Source organism: Mustela erminea, chromosome 8 (genome assembly GCF_009829155.1).
Source record: "Mustela erminea isolate mMusErm1 chromosome 8, mMusErm1.Pri, whole genome shotgun sequence".
Classification (NCBI taxonomy): Eukaryota; Metazoa; Chordata; class Mammalia; order Carnivora; family Mustelidae; genus Mustela; species Mustela erminea.
The window spans coordinates 31,648,241-31,669,851 of NC_045621.1; the positions used below are offsets into that span (position 1 = coordinate 31,648,241).

Consider the following 21,611-nt stretch of genomic DNA (forward strand, 5'->3'; position numbering starts at 1 on the left):
AGGGATTGTGGGTGCTCATGGACTGGGGGTGTTAAGGAGATGGCCCAGCTTCTGAGACTCTAGTCTATTGAATGCTTTGCAGAGTCCTGGGTAGCAAAAGGCTTCCCAGACCGTGGATGACCAAGCAGTTACTTGATGAGTTCAATCTCCAACTGCAAAATTGGAAAGGAAAGGGAATTTCAAATGAAAACATGTGGAATTTAAGAAATAAAACAGAGGATCGTAGGGAAAAAGAGGGAGAAATAAGATGAAATCATAAGAGACAAACCATAAGAGACTCTTGACTATAGGAGACAAACTGAGGGTTGCTGGAGGGGAGGTGGTGTGAGGGTGGGGTAATTGGGTGACGGGCATTAAGGAGGGCACGTAATGGGATGAGCATTGGGTGTTATATGAGACTGATTAATCATTAAACTTTACCTCTGAAACTAATAGTACCTCATATGTTAATTAATTTAATTTAAATTAAGTTTAATTAAAAAACCATTTCAGACCCATTGTGAAATTCTCACTTTAGCTCTTTTGTTTAACACACCTGTATAGTCAATTTATAATCTCTTAAGAATTCTGGCTTTAAGAGAAATTTTTAAAAAGAATATCTACATTTGGTTAGAACAAAAGTGAAGAAGGGTAAACAGAAGAAACATGAAAAATGTCTGGATGTAAATGACCTCGATTCATCTGTGAGTAGTTCTAGGACAGTCACTGTTCTTTTGTGTTTGTGTGGTAAAATAGAATATAACACACAGTTTACCATATTAACCATTTTTAAATATCCAGCTCAATAGTTTTCAGAATATTCACATTGCTGTGAAACAGATCTCCAGAACTTTTTAATCTTGCAAAACTGAAACTTTGTACCCATTAGACAGGCAACCTCCCATCTGCCCCCTCCCCCCAGACCCTGGTAACCACCTTTCTACTTACAATTTCTATGAATTTAACTACTTTATTTTTTTTTTGAAGATTTTATTTATTCAACAGACACAGGTCTGTGAGAGAGGGAACACAAGCAGTGGGGGAGAGGGAGAAGCAGGCTTCCCACTGAGCAAGGAGCCTGATGTGGGGCTGGATCCCAGGATGCTGGGATCATGGCCTGACTCAAAGGCAGACACTTAAATGAGCCACCCAGGCACCCCTGAATTTAACTACTTTAGATACCTCATAGGAGTGGAATCATACAGCATTTGTATTTCGGTGACTGGCCTATTTCACTTAGCATTAACAGCCTCAGGGTTCATCCATGTTGTAGCATAGACAGGATATCTTTCCCTTTGAAGTTTGACTAACAATCCATGGTATGTATTTACCACATTTTTGTTTTTTGTTTTTAAAGATTTTATTTATTTATTTGTCAGAGAACATAAGCAGGGGGAGCAGCAGGCAGAAGGAGAAGCAGACTCCCCGCTTAGCAAGGAGCCCCATGCGGGACTTGATTCCAAGCTCCCGGGATCATGACCTGAGCGGAAGGCAGCCACTTAAGCAACTGAGCCACCCAGGCGTCCTAATGTATCACATTTTATATATCTGTTCATCTGTCAATGGATATTTGGGTTGTTTCCACATTTTGTCTGTTGTAAATAGGGCTGCTATGAACATGGATATGCAAATATCTCTTCAAGATCCTGCTTTCTGTTCTATTAGATATAAACCAGAAATAGGATGGCGGCTCATATGGTAGTTCTTTTTTTTTTTTTCTTTTAAAGATTTTATTTGTTTATTTGACAGAGATCACAAGTAGACAGAGAGGCAGGCAGAGACAGAGAGAAGGGAAAGCAGGCTCTGCTCTGAGCAGAGAGCCCAATGCAGGGCTGGATCCCAGGACCCGGGATCATGACCTGAGCTGAAGGCAGAGGTTTTAACACACTGAGCCACCCAAGTGCCCCGGTAGTTCTCTTTTAGTTTAATTTCTGTTCCGTAGCAGTTATACCATTTTATAGTCCCCCCCTTCCAACCCCGAGCAATACACAAGGGTTCCAATTTCCCCACACCCTCACTAACACTTATTATTTTCTGGTACTTTTTTTCTTTCATCCTAATGGGTATAAGATGATATCTTATTGTTTTGATTTGGATTTCTCTGAATATTAGTGATGTTGAACATCTTTTCAAATTCTTGTTGACCATTTTTATACTGTCATCTTTGGAGAAATGTCTGATCACATCTCTCACTAATTTTTTAATTGGTTGATTCCTGTTGTTGAATTGTGGGTGTTCTTTTTTTATTGTTTCTTTTTACAGATTTATTTACTTTTTTAAGTAGGCTCCATACCCAATGTGGAGCCCAACCAGGGGCTCAACGCACAACCCTGAGGTCAAGACTTAAAATCAAGAGTTGGATGCTTAACTGACTGAGCCACCCACGTGCCCGGGGGCATTCTTCATATGCTTTGGATATAAATCCCTTCTCAGGTAAATGATTTGAAGATATTTTCTACCATTTTATAGGTTTCCTTTTCATTCTATTGGTATGTCCTTTGATGCACAAGTTTCTCAGTTTGATGTCGTCTCATTTGTCTATTTTGCTTTTGTTGTTTGTGCTTTTGGTGTGATAAGCAAGAAATCCTTGTGACATCCAATGTCATGAAGATTTCTTCCTTTATTTTCTTCTAGGAGTTTTATAGTTTTAGGTCTTATGTTTAGGGATTTAATCCATTTTTATTTAATTGTTGTATAGGGTCCAACTTTATTCTTTTGTATGGGCACATCCAGTTTTCTTTTTTCTTTTTTTTTTTTTTTAAAGATTTTATTTATTTATTTGTCAGAGAGAGAGCGAGCGAGAGCAAGCACAGGCAGACAGAGTGGAAGGCAGAGTCAGAGGGAGAAGCAGGCTCCCCGCGGAGCAAGGAGCCCGACGCGGGTCTCGATCCCAGGACGCTGGGATCATGACCTGAGCCGAAGGCAGCTGCTTAACCAACTGAGCCACCCAGGTGTCCCACATCCAGTTTTCTAACACCATTTGTTGAAGAAACTGTCTTTTCCCCCTCGGTTGATCTTGCAGCCCTTGTCAAAGGTCATTTGGCCGTATCTGTGAGGATTCATGTCTGATCTCTATGTTCTTTTTTTTTTTTTTTTAAGATTTAATTTACTTTATTAGAGAGAGAGAGCACGAGCAGTGGGGAGGGGCAGAGGAAGAGGGAAAGGCAGACTCCCTGCTAAACCTATGTGGGGCTCGATCCCAGGACCCTGAGATCATGACCTGAGCTGAAGGCAGACACTTAACCTTCTGAACCACCAAGGTACCCCTCTGAGCTCTCTATTCTATTGCGTTTGTCTATTCATGTGTCTTAATGCCAGTACCATGCTGCTTTGATTACTGTGGCTCTGTAATTTTTAAATTTTTTATTTAAGTAAGATAAATAAACTCCAGTATGGATCCCAACACAGAGCTTGAACTCATGACCATGAGATCAAGAACTAATATGAGATCAAGAGTTCCCCAGGCATGCCTATGATTTTTTTTTTTTTAATCAGAAATTGTGGGCCCTCCAGTTTTCTTCTTCTTTTTCAAAATTGTTTTGGCTATTCGGGGCTCCTTAAGATTCCATCCTTTAGGATGAATGATGAATTTTCCTATGTCTTCAAAAAAATGCCACTGGGATTTTTCATAGAGATTGCCCAGACAGTCACTGTTCTGTAATAAATGCAGTGAAGAATCTCAAAAAAAGTCATGAAAGCTACCAAGGCAGTAGACAGAAGCTAGAAGCATGTACAATTTTCTCAACCTCTTTGTAAAATAAAACTGAAGCATGTATAATTTTCTCAACCTCTTTGTAAAATAAAACTATCACAGCAGAAAATTATGCCAGTAAATGTATTTGTCTTAGTTTGTCTCTTTTTCAGATCTCTACAGGTTAAATGGCCCTTAGGAGAAAGGAAAGAGAGAATCAGTTGTTTCCTTTGAGCAGTAATCTTTTTTCTTTCTTAAGATTTTATTTATTTATTTGAGAGAGAGAGAGCACACGCAAGTGAGCGGGGGGGGAGTTGGGCAGAAGAAGAGGAAGAAAGAAATCTCAAGCAGACTCTCTGCTGAGTAGAGCCTGACATGCAGGGCTCGATCTCACGACCCTGAGATCACAACCTGAGCCGAAACCAAAAGTTGGGCACTTAACCAACTGTGCCACCTAGGCACCCCAAGAGCATAGTAATTTTAGTAATAACGACAATAATAGTGATCGCCACGGTATCATATAATTTGTTTAGCTTTTATGTTGTATAAAGCATTTATAGTCCATTATGTCACTGTATTTTAGTCCAAAGCAGCATGTCCCAAAGTTATGGTCCCTGTAATACTGGTTCTTCAAAAAAACATTTTATGATCAAGTAATTTGGGAAGCATTGCAAAACTGCATTCTTTTGTAATCTGCACTTAGAGATTCATTGTTAAAAGCTCTGAGAAATCCTGCTGCAGATATATAAAGAAATCAGTTCAGTTTTGTATAAACCAGTGTTTACTAAACTGTTATGGCTACAGTTTTTTTGTTGTTGTTGTTTTAGTAAACTTTGTTAATGTTCCATGAATCTAAGGTATGACTAAAGGCACTTAGAGCAGAGAATTTAAATGAACAGTGTTTATTTATTTTATTTATTTTTTTTAAAAGATTTTATTTATTTATTTGAGAGAGAGTGTGAGAGTGAGAAAGAGCACAAGCAGTGGGGCGGGCAACAGGGAGAGGGAGAAGCAGGCTCCCCGCTGAGCAGGAAGCCCAATATGGGTCTCTATCTCAGGCCCTGGGATCATGACCTGCGCTGAAGGCAGATGTTTAACCAACTGAGCCACCCAGGTGCCCGTAGATGAACAGTTTTTAAATGCTGCATTGTAAATACTAAGTTTCTTCAGAGTGGTGCTAGAAACGAGATGCATAGGACACAGGGGCACATCAGCCAGCACAGGATGGATTTCTCCCTTCGTGCCTATAAGGAGCTAAACCTGGGGTGACAGTCGGCATGCATGGAAGCCTGGGCGTGTTTATAATAAAGAAACTGGACCATTTCCTCCATATGCTCTGTGCATGAAACCGTGTACCATCCTATTTGCAGCAATGCCCTTGCTGAAAAAGAGAGAATGGATTCTGCAGTTATGTTGAGCCAGGCCAGACGAGATCTGTGAGACGAGACCTACTTAATCACCTCTTCACATGACAATGATTTGGAGTGTTTTCAATACAGCAAAATAAGAGCAAAACAAATTACCTTTCATTCAGCATGATTAATCATATTGGTTGTTTATGTATTTCTCTCCCTGGCCATGATATACTCTCCTTCCTAATTTCTTTTAAGGAATGGCTTCTTCTAAAACACTAAGAGCTCAGAAACCTTTAAATGATGTATTATTTATCTGTCTGGCCACACAGATTCCTTCAGAGTCATTACTGACTCATTTCTACAGAGTCATTAAATCCATCAATGGCACATTTGCTGACTTAATAATCAGCAGATTTAGTTTTCAGGAGACTCAGGAAGCGGTAGAGGGCAGATACATGAGAAGATATCACACCCACTGCTGACACACAGGGGCGAGGTGGTCACTTCCAACCAAGGGAGCATCTGTGGACCTGCAGCTCAGACAGTTTTGGAGACCCTTTATATTATTTATTTATTTATTTGACAAATTTTTTAAAGATTTTATTTATTTATTTGACAGACAGAGATCACAAGTAGGCAGAAAGGCAGGCAGAGAGAGAGGAGGAAGGAGGCTCCCTGCAGAGCAGAGAGCCCGATGCGGGACTCGATCCCAGGACCCTGAGATCATGACCCAAGCCGAAGGCAGAGGCTTTAACCCGCTCAGCCACCCAGGCGCCCCTTGGAGACCCTCTCTCTCTCTCTCTCTCTATATATATATATATATATATATATATATATATACATATTTTTTTAATTGATTTATTTGAGAGAAAGAGAACACAAGAAGGGGGCAGGGTCAGAGGAAGAAGCAGACTCCCCACCAAGCAGGGAGCCTGATGTGGGACTCGATCCTGGGACTCCAGGATCATGACCTGAGCCGAAGGCAGTCCCCAACAGGCGCTCGTTGGAGACCCTTTTTAAGTAATTCACACTCTCAGACATGACACTGAATATTCTCTCAGAATCATCATGTAAATGACCACCCTAACAGCAAAACACTTAGACTTGATAAACTCTGGGAAGATCTCCAAATTTAGGAAAAAACATATTTACTACTTAGCTATTTGATAGATGACTCAATAAAATTCTCATCTGCATATGCTTGATGGCCCATTCTTGCAACAGTGATTTTGTCCAGCTTTCTACAGAGAGAATAGAGAGAGAAATCAGAATTTCTTGGATTGGATCAATCCAATAATGGATTGGTGGTGAGTCATCATGGCAGATGCAATGATGTTTTTGTTTTGCTTTGTTGCCCTGAGTGAAATGATTTTTTTCTTTTCTTTTTCTTTTCTTTTTTTTGTGATTGATAGTGTGGAAAGATTTCTGTTGGCTTCACCTCTTATTCTTGGTACATTTTTTAGGAATGTTATCAATTTTAGGAAACCTTCTCTCAAGTGTCTTTCACATGCAAGCTATAGGATTTCAAGGCATTTCAGAGGTTTGTTGTTGGAGAAGCGAATCTTACGTACTTTCTGAATGGTTAACACTCATGGACCAGCTTGTCTTCAGGGGCCCCTCATGTTGGGGCATATTATGATGGTCACATCAGACCCTCTACCTTCGTTTATCAAGGTGGGCTCTGTTGGGAGACTGGGTGTTAGAACTATTACTAACAATTCTTCCTGTAGGGAGGCAGCTATAAATAACTAAACTATACACAGAAGAGTCTGTGAAACACATAAATATCCCACTCAGCCAAAACTAGATGTAACCCCATCAGCTTCCTTAGTCATGATCCAAAATGCCCATGGCTCCTCCTGTAGAACCCAACACAAGGAGAACTATGACTGAGGAGAAGCTGTAGTGGGAAAGAAACTGGCCCCAGCCATGTGTAGTTACACACATAAATTTTTTTTTAATCCTATAAATTTTACAAGAACATATGGCCATTTACAAAAACATACAGGTGCTTCCCACGAGGAGCCTTCAAGTTTAATGAAACTTCAAGTTTATTAGCTTCATGGTAAATCCATTTCTTCATTCTCGTCCACTCCCAATTTTCTTCCACCAAGCTGCTGTTGTTTCCTTAGGAATGAAGGAAACTTGAACTTAAGGACCAGATCTGTAGAAAATACGACACAAACGTGTAGGAGACGTGTACATGGCTGTATTTTAGCTGGCCAGTTTATTACATTTAACAGAATAATTACTTGGCATTATGGGATCAGTAGCTCTTTTTTTTTTTTTTTTTTTTATTTATTTGACAGACAGAGATCACAAGTAGGCAGAGAGAGAGGAAGGGAAGCAGGCACCCTGCCAAGCAGAGAGTCCAGTGTGAGACTTGATCCCAGAATCCGAGGGTCATGGCCTGAGCCAAAGGCAGAGGCTTTAACCCACGGAGCCACCCAGGTGCCCCGGGGGTATCAGTAGCTTTTAAATTTGGGGTTAAAATCATCTCTGTAGCTTTTTAAAAATACACATACACAATATACCCAGAAATTCTGATTCTGTAAAATCAGAATTCTACAGAATTCTACCCAGGGTGAGGCCCAGGAATCTCCAGTTTTCAAGTTTCCCAGCTGATTCTGATGAGCTGCTAAGTTTGAGAACCACCAATGTAGATACAATATTTGGGTGAATGCCTCTGCCTGCCACAGCTCCATGGGAATAAAGGATGGACTTACAAAGAGGCTTTTGATCTGGTGCCAGCAAGAGCGGTGAGTTCGCCGTCAAATCGGCTATACCAACACCCAGTGAGGAGATTGTCATAGGTTTCGTATTAGTTCAGACTCTTTGGGGTGCAAATAGAAAATCCCATTTCAAACTAGTTTAGGCATAGTTAGGAACTTATAGGCTTCTGTGGCTGAAATGCCCATTTCAAGTGTGGTTGAACTGAAGTTTCACATAGCCTTCCATGGAGCACTGTCCACAGAGAGATAGCATCCCTTACAATAATGAGTCTTGCAAGAGCGTTTTATTGCCCTGGCTGGATCAAGTGTCCATTTCTGACCCAATGGCTGCATCCAGAACATTTGTCTGGCTAGACCTGAGACAGAGGACCACCTCGGGCCATCTGGGCTGGTCAGCTTCACTGACCCATGGGCCTGTGAAAGGGGGTGGTTGTTCCCCTAAGGAAAAGCAGGATTGCAGGCAGAAACAACTGATGAACGGGTGGTTGGCTCAGTGAACTCTAGAGCCGCTTCTCACTGAGGGCACACTTGCTTTGTCTTTGTTCAGGTCTCAGACTTGCCCAGCCCCAGTGCCATGCATGTCTGAGGCCTGGCTCCTGACAGCTGGGGGCATGGGGCCATGGGGAGGGGTGCTCCAGAACCCATCTGGCGATCTGCAGCTTTCTGCCTCCTGTTCGGGTGAGATGGGCTGCAAGCAGTTTTGCAACAGTCCAAGATGAGGTGGTGGATCCAAGGAGACTAAGCCAAGAAAATTCTGCCATCATATGCAGAGTCAAGATCCAAAGCCCAAGGAAGCAAAGTCAACAGAAGCCCATGTGAGGATGTTTCCGAAGTACATGGTGGTGTACATGCGAAAGTAATTTTTGAGCAGAAGCAAGGATGGCTAGAACAACTGGCAAGGCCATCTCCCGCAGCTGTTGGGGGGCCTGGAACAGCTAACCCCAAGATCTGCTTACCGAATGTGTTTCTCCGTAAAAAGATGGGTGCTTTTTTGCATTTGGCTATCACACTATCACCAGTCAGTGGGAAGACGGACCCGGAGATGGGCCACCTATATCCCGCTCAAGGAAGGTTCCCCGTTGAGCTGTGGAGAGGTCCATCACCACACAGCTCCCAGGTGATGTCTCCTTCAGGGCCTCCCTGGGCCGCAAACAGCAGCTGGGCCTAAAACCATGCCCGCCCTAGACAGCCTGCGTCTAGAGGTAATATGGAGACCCAGCTAGCTCCCCGCACTGAGGGACAATTTTCCTAGGCATTGCGTGCTCTATAGTTCCCCACCAGTCCAGGGGCTTTATGAAGCCTGCAGCTCCTTTTTCCCTCAGCCCAGTTCTTCCCACAAGCTTTCATCACTATTGATCCCCAGTAAACATCTCGAACCCCAACCTTCATTTCAGTATCTGCTTCTGGAAAACCCACCCTGTGATAAGTATCATGAGGTTACATTCTGATCGGCCTATTTGAAGTAAGAAGAAACCTTCAACTTGCAAACTACTTTTTACTTCATTACAAAACAAAAACAAAAACAGACGTAGGACTCCTTCTCTTCCTTTGAAAAAATAAGATATTGTGATACCCGAAACTAATATAACACTGTGTCTTAAGTATACAGGGATTTTTTTTTAATTTAAAAATAAGGATATCACATTGAAAAATTCTAAACTGTGTATTTGCACAATAATATAAAAAAATGTTCTAAAGTGCAGATTTCTGGAATGATACAGAGAAGATTAGCATGGCCCTTGCGGCAGCTGACAGGCAAATTCATGAAGCCTGCCCTATTTAATAAATAAATAAACAAAGTGCAGTTTCCCCCACCTCCATTCCCTTTATTGCCTCTCTTAGGAATCAGAGTGAAATATTTTCTTTGATTTTGCCAAACTTTGAGGACCATGTAAATTCACAGGAAGTTGTGCCGGGAAAAAGATCTAGTTTAATTAAATATTTGGGTAGGGAGGAGCCATTGTCTTCATCATATGTTTTCTATCAAAAATTTTAAAAATTAAAATCAGGGGGCACCTGGGTGGCTCAGTCAGTTAAGCGTCTGCCTTTGGCTCATGTCATGTAGGATCAAGCCCCATGTGGGGCTTCCGGCTCAGTGGAGAGTCTACTTCTCCTTCTCCTTCTGCCATTTCCCCAGCTTGGGCTCTCTTGCTCTATCTCTCTGTCAAGTAAATAAATAAGAATTTTTTTTTTTTTTTAAGTAAAAAGATGAAACTCAACATTGAAACTGTTTGGAAAATGGTATTATTTTTCATTCACAAAGGCATATCCGTATCTCAGAACATATCTACAGGGGCACCTGGGTGGCTCAATGGGTTAAAGCCTCTGCCTTCAGCTCAGGTCATGGTCCCGGGGGCCTGGGATCTAGCCCCACATCAGGCTCTCTGCTCAGCAGGGAGCCTGCTTCCCCCGCTCTCTCTACCTGCTTCTCTGCCTACTTGTAATCTCTGTCAAGTAAGTAAATAAAATCTTTAAAAAAAAAAAAGCATATCTACATGATTTTGAACCTCAGTTTTATTTCATTACAGTTGTGGAGAATAGGTACTTAGTAGAGGCCTAGAGTTTTTAGAGTCCCTGTTAAATTATTTTCTGTAAATGTAGTAAAATACCATAATTTAGACTTTTAAAATGTATTTTTTTAATCCAAGCCGTAGAGCACGTAGCTAAAAAATTCAAGCAGCTCAGAACAACTTATAATGAAAAAAGACCCTACATCAGTGCTCCTCACTCCCAGCCTCTTTCTCCCAAAGCAGCCACCGTTAATCATTTATGCTGTAAGTTCTGTTAGCGGTTACCTAATGCATCTCTAAATTACCTTCTTACATCGCCACTTCTTGATCTGTCAACTTTGGATATTAAATATTGATTTTCTGCTATTGTGGGTGAGGATTTAAGTTCCTGCATTGTTCCAATTTGTATATTTGTATTTCTATTTTTAGCTTCTTTGTAATGGTAAATATGCTAAAAATTATGTCTTATTCCATTGGTTTTCAAAGGCTCTCATGATTGCTCTTTTTTTGATGAGAATATTAACACCCTTGCCCTTTCTTCCACATTTCTTCCCTCCCTGACCTCTGTTCACTGTTTTTTAACCTTTATGATATCAGTGTTGATAAATTTATGTTCTGTTGTAATCATAATTAACTTTGTCTATAGGTTGCTTCTATGTGTTGAAATAGAAAAAAAATAGTGTTTACTCTTAGGCGTCATGAGTGGTTTATCACAGAGCCCTGTCACGTGCTTCGAACATACCTCTTTGTGGTTTCGTTGTCATGAAACTTGAACCTCCCCAAAGGGAAATGTTCTAGGCATCAAGGTCGAATGTCTTCTTTCTTATATCCTGTTCAGAACCGCACTCCAGTTTGGTAGCTGTATATTTGAATTGTGATTTTTTTTTTTTTAAGAATTTATTTGAGAGAGAGAGAGTACAAGCAGTGGGAGCAGCAGGTAGAGAGAGAGGCAGATACAGACTCCCTACTGAGCAGGGGGCCGGACATACCTTGATCCCAGGACCCTGAGATCATGACCTGAGCAGAAAGCAGACACTTAACCAACTGAACCATGCCGGCGCCCCTGAATTGTGAGTTTTAATTGACTTCTTTCCCTACTTTCTGATTGCTTTCTCTCTTATTCTTGTTGGTGGATGGAAAATAATGGGCCTTATTCACTGTTATTTGCGTATCTTATTGATTCTGTTGATTGGATTTTTTCTTCTCCTTCTCCTCTCTCTTGGAGAGTGTCCCCTTGGAGTGGTCTGGTTTCACATTCTAACATGGACTGATTGATGTTTTTTTTCAGAATAGCTCCTCAAGGGTCACCTTGAAGTGTGCTTTCATTAAATGCCTGGTTAGTGGCATGGTTTCTTAGATCTTCATCATCCTCTGTCTTGGTGTTCAGCTTCAGGTAAATTCTTCAGAAATAGTGCGATCTAAACTCTGTGAGTTCTTGCATCTCATAAAAGGAAAATGACCATTTCCCATTCTCACTTGATAGAGTTTGTATGGCACCCTTGTTTCAAAACTGTTTTTCCTCAGAAATTAGCTGCTGAGAAGGCAGCTATTTTTTCCTGTGGGTGACCTGTTGTTGCTTTCTGAAAAATTTAGAAAATTCTCTTATTCTTGGTGTCCCCAGATTTCACAGTGATATATCAGAGTCTGGGTCTTTAAAAATTAGGACATATTTAAGACATGAAGGGACATAAAGAATAATATAATGGAAATAAAACATCAGATATTCCCCTTTTCATTTAGTCTCCTTGGCACGTGAAGCTCCCCCTTATTAGATTTTTTATTAGTGGAATGGATTGATCCTCTGTGTCTTTTTTCCTCCTATTATCTTTTTCTTTGAGGTTTTTATTGTTATTTCCTTGGGAGGGGAATCCTTTGACTCTATCTTCCAATTATTCCTTTGATTTTAAATTATTTTTTAAATTATTATTTTTTAATTATTTAAATTATTTAAATCATTACCAGATTTTCTTGTTTCAAAGAGCTGGTTCTTGTTTCCTTGTTTAGACTGAGATATAATTGATATATAGTGCTATACTAGTTTACAGTGTACAACAGAATGAGTTGATATATGTATGCATTCTGGAATGAACACCATGATAAGTTCAGTTAACATCTATCACTGCATACTTACATTTTTTTCTTGTGATGATCTCTTTAAAGATTTACTCTCTTAGCAACTTGCAAATTACACAATACAATGTTTTAAACTATAGTCACCGTGCTTTATATTACATACCCCAGGCCTTGGCCTATGACCTGAAGTTTCGTTCTTGCTTTCTGAGGGTCTCCTTATGTAAGTACTTCCTATGAGTACTATGTCTTCTGTTTGTTTGAGATTTTATTTATTTAAAGGAGAGAGAGAGAGAGAATGTGCTGGGGGAGGGGCAGAGGGAGAGAGAGAAGCAGACTCCCCACTGAGCAGGGAGCCCCATGTAGGAATCGATCCCAGGACCCCAAGATCAGGACCTGCGCTGAAGTTAGACACTTAACTGACTGTGCCACCCAGACACCCCTATTCCTATATTTTTAGCTCCTCTCTCATACGTGTCTGTCATACCTGAACCCAAAACCACCCTGAAGCTGTGTTGAGAATGGTTTCCTTCTCCACCGCAGCTACTTCCCAGAATATTCTAAACTGTCACCTCCTCAGCTATTAAACTTCTCTCTGTTGCTGTCTTTCTTCCAGAAATTTGCTTAACTCTCTCATCTGCAAGGTCATCCTCTGAATAGCTCGCATTTATTCCTGTTTTTATTCCTGTACTATTATTTTAATGGGATTTCCACAGAGAAGAGAATCAAAAATTCGCGCTTAGCATGTAGCTGCCGTGGTGAATCAAAAAAAAAAAGTAAGGATTTTCCATCCTGCCTTCATTTAAAAACTTATAGATGTGTAGAAAAGCTAGGAAGTTTATGACGCATTTCACCCGGAAGACTGTATAAAGATAAACTTCCAGAGTGTTTGAATATAAAACAATTAAGTTCTCATTAGGAATGAGAACTCCTTGTGTAGAACCTGACAGAAAATGTCTCCTTGAATGCTCATTTTACAGATGGAGAAATTGAGGCTCAGTCCAGAAAACCTTCTCTCTACCTAAGACTGAATGTTCCAAGGGAGCAGGTTTAATTAACCCACAAGTCTTTTGCGGTAAGTGGGCTGTTGTCTTTTATTTTAGTTCTCTTCTTGAGAGGCTCTGCTGAACTCTGTCCTCAGCAAATGCACTACAATCATATTGGCATTTTGGTTTCCGAGAAAAAAAAATCATTAATTACAATGTACATTATTGAACACCCATTGTAATAGGATCCCACTCTGGGAAGGGCAGTATATGCAGACTGTATTAATCAATTATTGCTACAAATCCAAAACATACTGACAGTATTAGACATATGATTTTTTTTTTTTTTAAGGATGGAACGGCTTTACTTATACTAATCTCACATTTCCTTTCCTCAGTTTGAAGTTTTAAAAGACTGACATTTTCTGCAAGTTAATTAAATAAAATATTTAATACTATTTTTAAAACCAATTTCATGACAATGAATTGTACATACGCAGATGGAAAGAAACGAGAACTGTAGCTCTCCAGATGGAAACTCTTCAGAACAGATGCCATCATCTTGACATGTGCTCTGGAGGAAGAGAATTAATCAAAATAAGGAATAACAATGTAGTGCTTAATGGTTATGGCTGGTTCCTAATTTATAGGATAACTGACGTATGTGGGGGAGTCATAGCGCATTGAGGCAGACGCAAAGAACCACTGCTTCATGTAGTGCAATTTGCAAGGGAGCCAGGAACAAGGGATATAGCTTGTCTTGTTATTTCAATTATTGTCTTAATTAATGGCTGGGAGTGAAATTGCCATCTCTAGAAACCTTGTGATAGGCACAGCAGCAAGGAGCCACAGAGCCCTCACAAAAGGCTCTGTTGTATACCCATCCTCCAGCTCTGATTTTCTCTCTTTAGCAGGTTGCTAGAAACACCTAACCTAGGGGAAATGTTATCAGCTAATATTATTTTCCTCCATATATCTTTTTCTACTGAGCCAATTAATCTTTAAGAAGATTTCTCTTTTTGTGCTTTGTGGGTCGAATATTGGTATTTTTGTCTGCGCTATTCAAAGAAAGAAAGGGAAGTTGTTGGCAAAATAGATTTGTGCTGCAGTTGATTAGAATGGAAAGATTTGAATGATGAATTCAGATAGATTCTGCCTGTGTTCTGCCAAAGATTTTTTTTTAATAGGAGAAGGGGATCAAAAGGTTAAAAGGGAGGAAGGCAGGAAGGAAGAAAGGAAAGAAGGAAGGAAGGGAGAAACGCCAGCGACAATTTTGCAAAAACTTTTGCCCTGTATTCTGATCTCAAAGCCACATTTGCTTTGATTTCTCTTTGAAATAGCTCCACAAAACTCAAGGTATATTTGAAGTTTAAACAAGGTTAATAAAAACCCTATAAGCCTAGGGAAGTTATTAGGGCCAGGTCCATGCCCAGGTAATATTGGTCAATGAAACTGTCTTTATGAGAGAGAAGAAAACTTTAGTGGAGTAAGATGCCATGATGATATGAGAGGCTGCACCTGAATATGACCCTAGAGTCAAGATCCCAGCAGGGCAAAAAAAACAGAATGAAAGGAGAACTGAAATACGGCTTCCTAGAACCTTCCACCCGCCCCTGTGCTGCATCTAGAGCTCAACTCACTGAAGAAATGCAACATGGAATTCCAGATGAGGCAAAGCTGTATCAGGCAGCATTCGTACCCAGAGGACAAGGGAGAATTGAGGCCATTGTGTAGATAACAAAGACCCATATTTCTTTGTCGGAGATTTAGATGACTGGAAAGACAGTCTTCCAGCTGTGATGGGTGGAAGTGCTGTATGGAGACAAGCAGATGCACTGAGGGACGGCTGCTGTGATCTCACGTAATACGGCCAGAGGCGTCCTAGTTTGCAGTAACATAGAACTGGATATGCAGTGACATGGCAGTTTATTGGCGACAACAGCAGAGTAGTATATACGTGAGAGCACCAAAATATATAATAATCACCGTCCAAAGGAAAGTACCCATTAAACATTACATATTGGATTTGGCTTTTTAAATTATGTGAATTTATGTCCATTTTAAAGTAGTGGCTAATGATTTTTAAATGATAGGGCAATTAGAGATGGAATCTAGAAATGCTATTTTAAACTTTGCAAGTCAGGAACAATTCCACAATTCACTGTGAATAAGGAATAACTTCAGCTCTGTCCCACTAATGCTGACCGATAACAGTGTGGGGCTGACATGCACATCCTCCAAAATGCAGAGTTCCGAATCAATTGCCAGTGTTTAAAACATCTCAAGCGCTGAAAAGAAACTTTAAAGATGACGAATGTCAGCTTTTCATTTTGCCAACTCTACTATATTTTCAAGGTAACTGCTGACTCTTCACAGCGCTTAACTGCTAAAAGTTTAGCAAAGTGTCTGTATTAAGTAGATTTATATAACACAGGGCTTAAACGTCTTTTTTCACCTAGTAGAACAAAGTAGGCTTCACAGGGCAAGGGCTGAGCACAGGAGCTGCAGTCAGAGAGACCCTATGGGAATCCTTTCCCTGCTCTGACAGTGTAAAGATGATTTCCAAACCCTCTGAGCCCAAATTTTTTCATTCAGGGGCCCAATAATCATATCTGTTCTTTAGGTATTGTAAAGATTAAATGAAATCATTAATAAAGTACTTGACAAGTGCCTAACTTATAAGATACAAGATTTTGGGGATGCCTCAGTGGTTAAGTATTTGCCTTTGGCTCAGGTCATGATCCCAAGGTCCTGGGATCAAGTCCCACGTTGGGCTCCTTGCTCAGCAGGGAGCCTGCTTCTCCCTCTGCCTGCTCTGCCTTCTGCTCCCCCAGCTGTGTGCTCTCTCTGACAAATAAATAAAATATCTTTAAAAAGATACAAGTTTTGTTACATTTTAATGGAAATTACTCAACATGATGCTATTTGGTACATATGGTTTGGGAGGGTAAACACAACAGAAACATCAAAATATTACATATAGAATTTCCTTCCTGATGAAACGCATGGCTTAACATGCTTGCCTGGAGTCCTCTTTGCAAATTTCTACCTGTGGATGTTTTGGGCAAATATGTGAGTTCAGCAGATTGTTTATAATGGTTCTAACTCAAAGGAGAGGAATGCTGAATTTATTGATTGACTCATTCATGCCTGTATTCAGCCATGGATTCAGGGATCACATTCCCTCTGTCTAGAATCTGAATTAAGGGACCCAGGGGACATTTTAATCCATGGAAGGCTGAAAGGTCATTTAGAGCAAGGCTGAGACAGCTAAATTGGCCAAGCAGGAGATAAGGATGCAGAAGGAGGAAGACGAGGGAGAGCATGAGAACCAGAGACAACGTGAGTGAGAAACAGGTGAGGCTCAGGCAAAGTCAGTGAACAAGGCTTCCCTGACAGGGGACAAGGCCTTGTTAGAACTGATTCTGTTTCCAGACTCATGCACACCGATGACCCTTCCGTTCTGGGAGATTTCCCTGATGCCCTGAATTATTGCCACCTCCCTCCCCATCATACGTACCCTCGTGTGAATGGGTTTCTATGCCTTAAAACCCCGAGAGCCTGGTGCACAGTGGATGCTGAAAAAATGGTTTCCTTTTTACTTGATAACTTTCCTGGGTTTCCTGTTGACTCGGGGTGGAAACTCTTTCTTGGAAGCTAATGACAGTCAAAACGTCATATAAATATCAGTGTCTCTTATTCTGGTGAGTAGAGGATCCTCACCAAAAAAAGGGACATTTAGGGCGAGTTACTGGTATGGGACTGGGATCCTTGGCATCATTAGCTCACCCATTTCTTTAACGCTACCAAGTTTGCTGGTTGGCAAATGGGCAAGATGAGGGCAGCACCAACATTCAACTAGGTGTAGAAGGGAGAAGTCAGAAATAGGAATATTCTTTTTTTTTTAAGTTTTATTTATTTAAGTAATGTCTACACCCAACATGGGGCTTGAACTCATGACCCCGAGATCAGGAGTCACATGCTCCTCTGACTGAGCCAGCCAGGTGCCCAGAAATAGGAATATTCTTTACTGATATATCATTATTCCTCTAACCAGCATGATCACTTAGAGACATGGTATCTGTTGACAGTTTGGAGGACAAAGGCTCTAGGATGCTAAGTGAGGGTCCAGTAAGATTGCATGAGACAAACGCTGTTTCCCCCAACACTTTCCTGTATCGTGTCCGTTATTCAGTGTCATATAGCCTCTCTGTGATGATCTGTGGTGGTGGCGTGTGTCACGCTGGATTGACATAATAGCCCTTCTTTATTGACTATTAATATGACTTTTTCAAAAGTCTTGAACACTATTGACAGGAACTGCTTTAAGCTAAGGCACAGGAATGTCATACAAGGACCTGCAGGCATAGTGAAAGGGGGCTGAACTTCCACACTGCCCGTGAAGCATGGGTTTTAGAGTTGAAGCAAATTACGTCTGAGGTCTCAGCCTTGAGCTCTAGGAAGTAAATCTCTTATACAATTACAGGTTTAAATCAACTGTCTAAATATTAGCTATTGCCTTATAATATTTAGCTCTTTATTTATCCCTCAATAATTATTATTTACAAAATAACTGTTACCAATAATAAGGAGTAGAGTACTATATGTAATAATTATTATTAAAAATAAAGTCATTATACATATCGTATGGAGCTTTTTTTTTTTTTAAGATTTTATTTATTTATTTGACAGACAGAGAGAGACACAGGAGGAGAGGGAACACAAGCACAGGGAGTGCGAGAGGGAGAAACAGGCTTCTGGCCAAGCAGGGAGCCCTATATGGGGCTCGATACCAGGACCCTAGGATCATGACCTGAGCTAAAGGGAGACGCTTAACAACTGAGTCACCCAGGCACCCCATCATATAGAACTTGTTAAGAGAAATAAAATGTCTACTATCTGAATTTCATACTCTGTTCATTGTATTATATAACACTTTATCCCTATATAACTACTAGTACATAGTTGTATTAGTATTTTATTCTTGTAGTACTAGCAACTAGTAATCATTTACTACTAATAATATTATTTAAGTATAAAATAAGCTAGATGTAATAGTACATAAAGACACATACATCAATACTTAAAAATAAATAAAGTTTTCATACACTTATAAAAATAAAATGGTGTATAATAATAACAATTATTTCTGAATATTTGGAAAATATAGAAAATAGAAGAAGAGACAGAAAATCCCATATTACACAACTTCCAAAGACGATCACTTATTGACGTGTTAGTCTATTTCCTTTTGGTCTTTTTTCTAAACAAAAGTTATATTATTGTTGCTGTCATTTTCCTTGGTTGTGATCATAAGCATACAGAATTTTGTATTGTGCTTTTTATTTTTATTTTATTTTATTTTATTTTATTTTATTTTATTTTATTTTATTTTATTTGACACAGAGAGAGAGATCACAAGTAGGCGGGGGGGCGGAAGCAGTCTCCCCGCTGAGTAGAGAGCCCGACTCGGGGCTCAATCCCATGACCCAAGACCATGACCTGAGCTGACAGCAGAGGCTTAACCCACTGAGCCACTCAGGCACCCCTGTATTGTACTTTTTAAAGATCATATACTATCCCTCCCTAGTGTTTTCTAAATTTTCATGTAAATTTTCTAAATTTACATTTCCTTCTCAATGTAATTTTTCATCATAACACAATTTTTCATTGTACATTAACTTGTCATTTGTAAGTAGAAATTTTAAGTTCTTTCCAAATAATTTTAATGCTTAGTCTTTGAATATTTTAGAGTAAGTTTTTGTTAGAATGTGGGAGCATCCTTCTATTATCTACATTTTACTTGTTCAAATCTGCTTAGTTGTTTCAAAAGAGTCACTTACCACTAATTTTAATTCATAGGAAATTTAGATATTTATACTTAAGATGCAATGGAATTTACTAAAAAAAAAATGCTAAAGAGTCACTTCTCTGAGTCTTTCCAGTTTTTTTGAAGACAGTTGGGGAATTCTAGAGGCTCTGTGATCATATTCCCAGGGACTCAGTCACTAATGCTAATGGTATTTTGGTTTTGGGAAGCACTTGTCCTAGAACTGTCCAGGTAAAGTGATTCAGTGCTAATATTTGGAACACTTTCCCTATTGGTGTTTTGTTTAAACTGTATTAGATTATTTTAGAGGGGGATGGAGGGAGGGAGAAAGAAAAAGGGACTCTTAAGCAGACTCCACGCCCAGCACAGAACCGGTCACAGGGCTCAATCCCACAACCTTGAGATCATGACCTGAGCTGAAATCAAGTCAGATAGTTAACCAACACAGTCATCTAGGTGCCCCCATTAGATTTTTTTAAATAACAAAAGTGACATGATATAACAAGTCAAATAATACAGAAACATTTAAGAAATGTAACAATCTGCCCTCTACTCCTGCCCCCCAAGATAAATGTAACCTTTTGCTGTGCAACCTTCTGTGTCTCTATGCTCATGTTTATATATAAATAAACATGATCACTTAGTGATCATGGGTTATACATATACACACACATATATGCAAGGAGAGTTTGGGATTTCTTGTTAGTTACAAATAGCATTATGTCACACACGTTATTGTACAATGTCTTTTTTCACATATCCATGATAGTAATATATCATGGATATCTCCAAAGGAATAATGTACACCTAACACCCTTTCTACTAATTGCCTAATACTACACGTTATAGGTATAGCAATTTAATCAACTGTTCCTCACAATGTACATTCAGGGCATTTAGAGGTGGATTTTTTTACATTACAAATAATGCCATAATTAAGTTTTTTTAAATTTAATTTAATTTATATTTATTTGAGAGGTAGAGAGCGACAATGAAAGAGAGAGAGCATGAGAGGAGAGAGGTCAGCAGGAGAGGCAGACTTCCTGCTGAGCAGGGAGCCCGATGTGGGACTCAAATCCAGGACTCCAGGATCATGACCTGAGCCGAAGGCAGTCGCTTAACCAACTGAGCCACCCAGGCGCCCCCATAATTAAGATTCTTAAAATATATTCTTATATATTGCTTTTTATTTCTATGGGCTACATTCTTCTAAGTGAAACCCTTTAGACATATGGATATTTCAATTTTCAGTAGCTATTTTCAGATTAATTTCACAAAAGATTGTAGCAGTGAACATTCTCATCAGCTATGTATGAAATTGCCAGTTTCAACTCCACCCTAAATAACATCAGATTCTGTTGCTCTTAATAATTGATAATCTTAACTTGAAACACCGTCTTGCTTAACTTACATTTCTGTACTACTAATAGAGTTATGTATATTTTCAAGTGTTTGTTGATGATTGCATTTTGTCTGCAATTACCCTGTTCATATCTTTGCCCATTCTTTTTGCTGGGTTATTTGTCTTTCTTATGAATTAATAGGAAGAATTTGTATATTAGGGGAAATGACACTTGCCCTGTCGCATACAATGCCAATTATTTTGCTCCAGTCTACCATTTACTTTTCAACTTACAGTATTTTCTCACATAATTAAAAAAATAAGTTTATTTTTTTAAAAATATTTTTTAAAAATCACTTTATTGTTTTCAACTTTATTTCAGGTGGAAAGTAAATTGTGCCGAAGTTATTTATTCAAATAGTCATCTATTACTTTGAGTTGAAATGCCAACTTGGTTATGCCTCAAGCTACTACCTGTCTTTGGATTTGTTCCTGTTTTCTCTATTTTATTTCATTGATCTAGTAATATATGCTGTGATATAGCTTGGTAGTGTTCTCTACTGGAATAAGTAAATTAAAATAATTATGTTGTCTTGTTTACTAGGAGCCAAGTGTTCTTCATTTCTTTCAGTATTGCCCCATAGACATTAAAACATAAAATGTTTTAGGCTAATGGACAGGATGTCATTTTATCAGAGTAGTTTTGTAATAAATTTTGATGTTTAGCAAAGCAAGATGATACCCATGCTCTGCATGTTCGCCTGTGCACTGGCCCATGCATGCGTACACACGTCTTCCTTTAACACCATTGGCTATTCTCAGATACTTAGCCTTCCATATACATGTTATGTTCATTTTGCCTGGTTTCAAAACATTGGTATTATGATTGCATTTGCATTAAAGTATTGTAACCATTGGGAAATGACTGGCCTTCTTAATATTAAGACTGCCCACACAGAATCAAGAAATATTTCCCTATTAGTTCATGTTTTGATAGTTTTCCAAATACAGGTCCCATGCCCCTCTTGTGTTGTGGGCTTTTGTTTATTTGGTTTGATTTGGCTAATACCAATGGAATATTTGTTTTCCATTTCTACTCCTAACTGGTTATTGCTA

General features: G+C 39.5%; 1 long non-coding RNA gene and 1 other non-coding gene across 3 annotated transcripts; both read left to right on the forward strand.

The window, feature by feature from the left end:
• The first annotated feature begins 2,273 nt into the window (after positions 1-2,273).
• LOC116597471 lies at positions 2,274-21,360 on the forward strand. Of its 2 annotated transcripts, none has more exons than XR_004288617.1 (3): positions 2,274-2,412; positions 13,318-13,412; positions 20,878-21,360. It is a non-coding gene; the product is annotated as an uncharacterized LOC116597471 (long non-coding RNA). The 2 variants fall into 2 exon arrangements; XR_004288618.1 differs by lacking the exon at positions 2,274-2,412 and adding an exon at positions 11,263-11,660.
• LOC116597995 lies at positions 9,438-9,540 on the forward strand. Its single transcript, XR_004288906.1, has one exon. It is a non-coding gene; the product is annotated as a U6 spliceosomal RNA (small nuclear RNA).
• Positions 21,361-21,611: the final 251 nt, after the last annotated feature.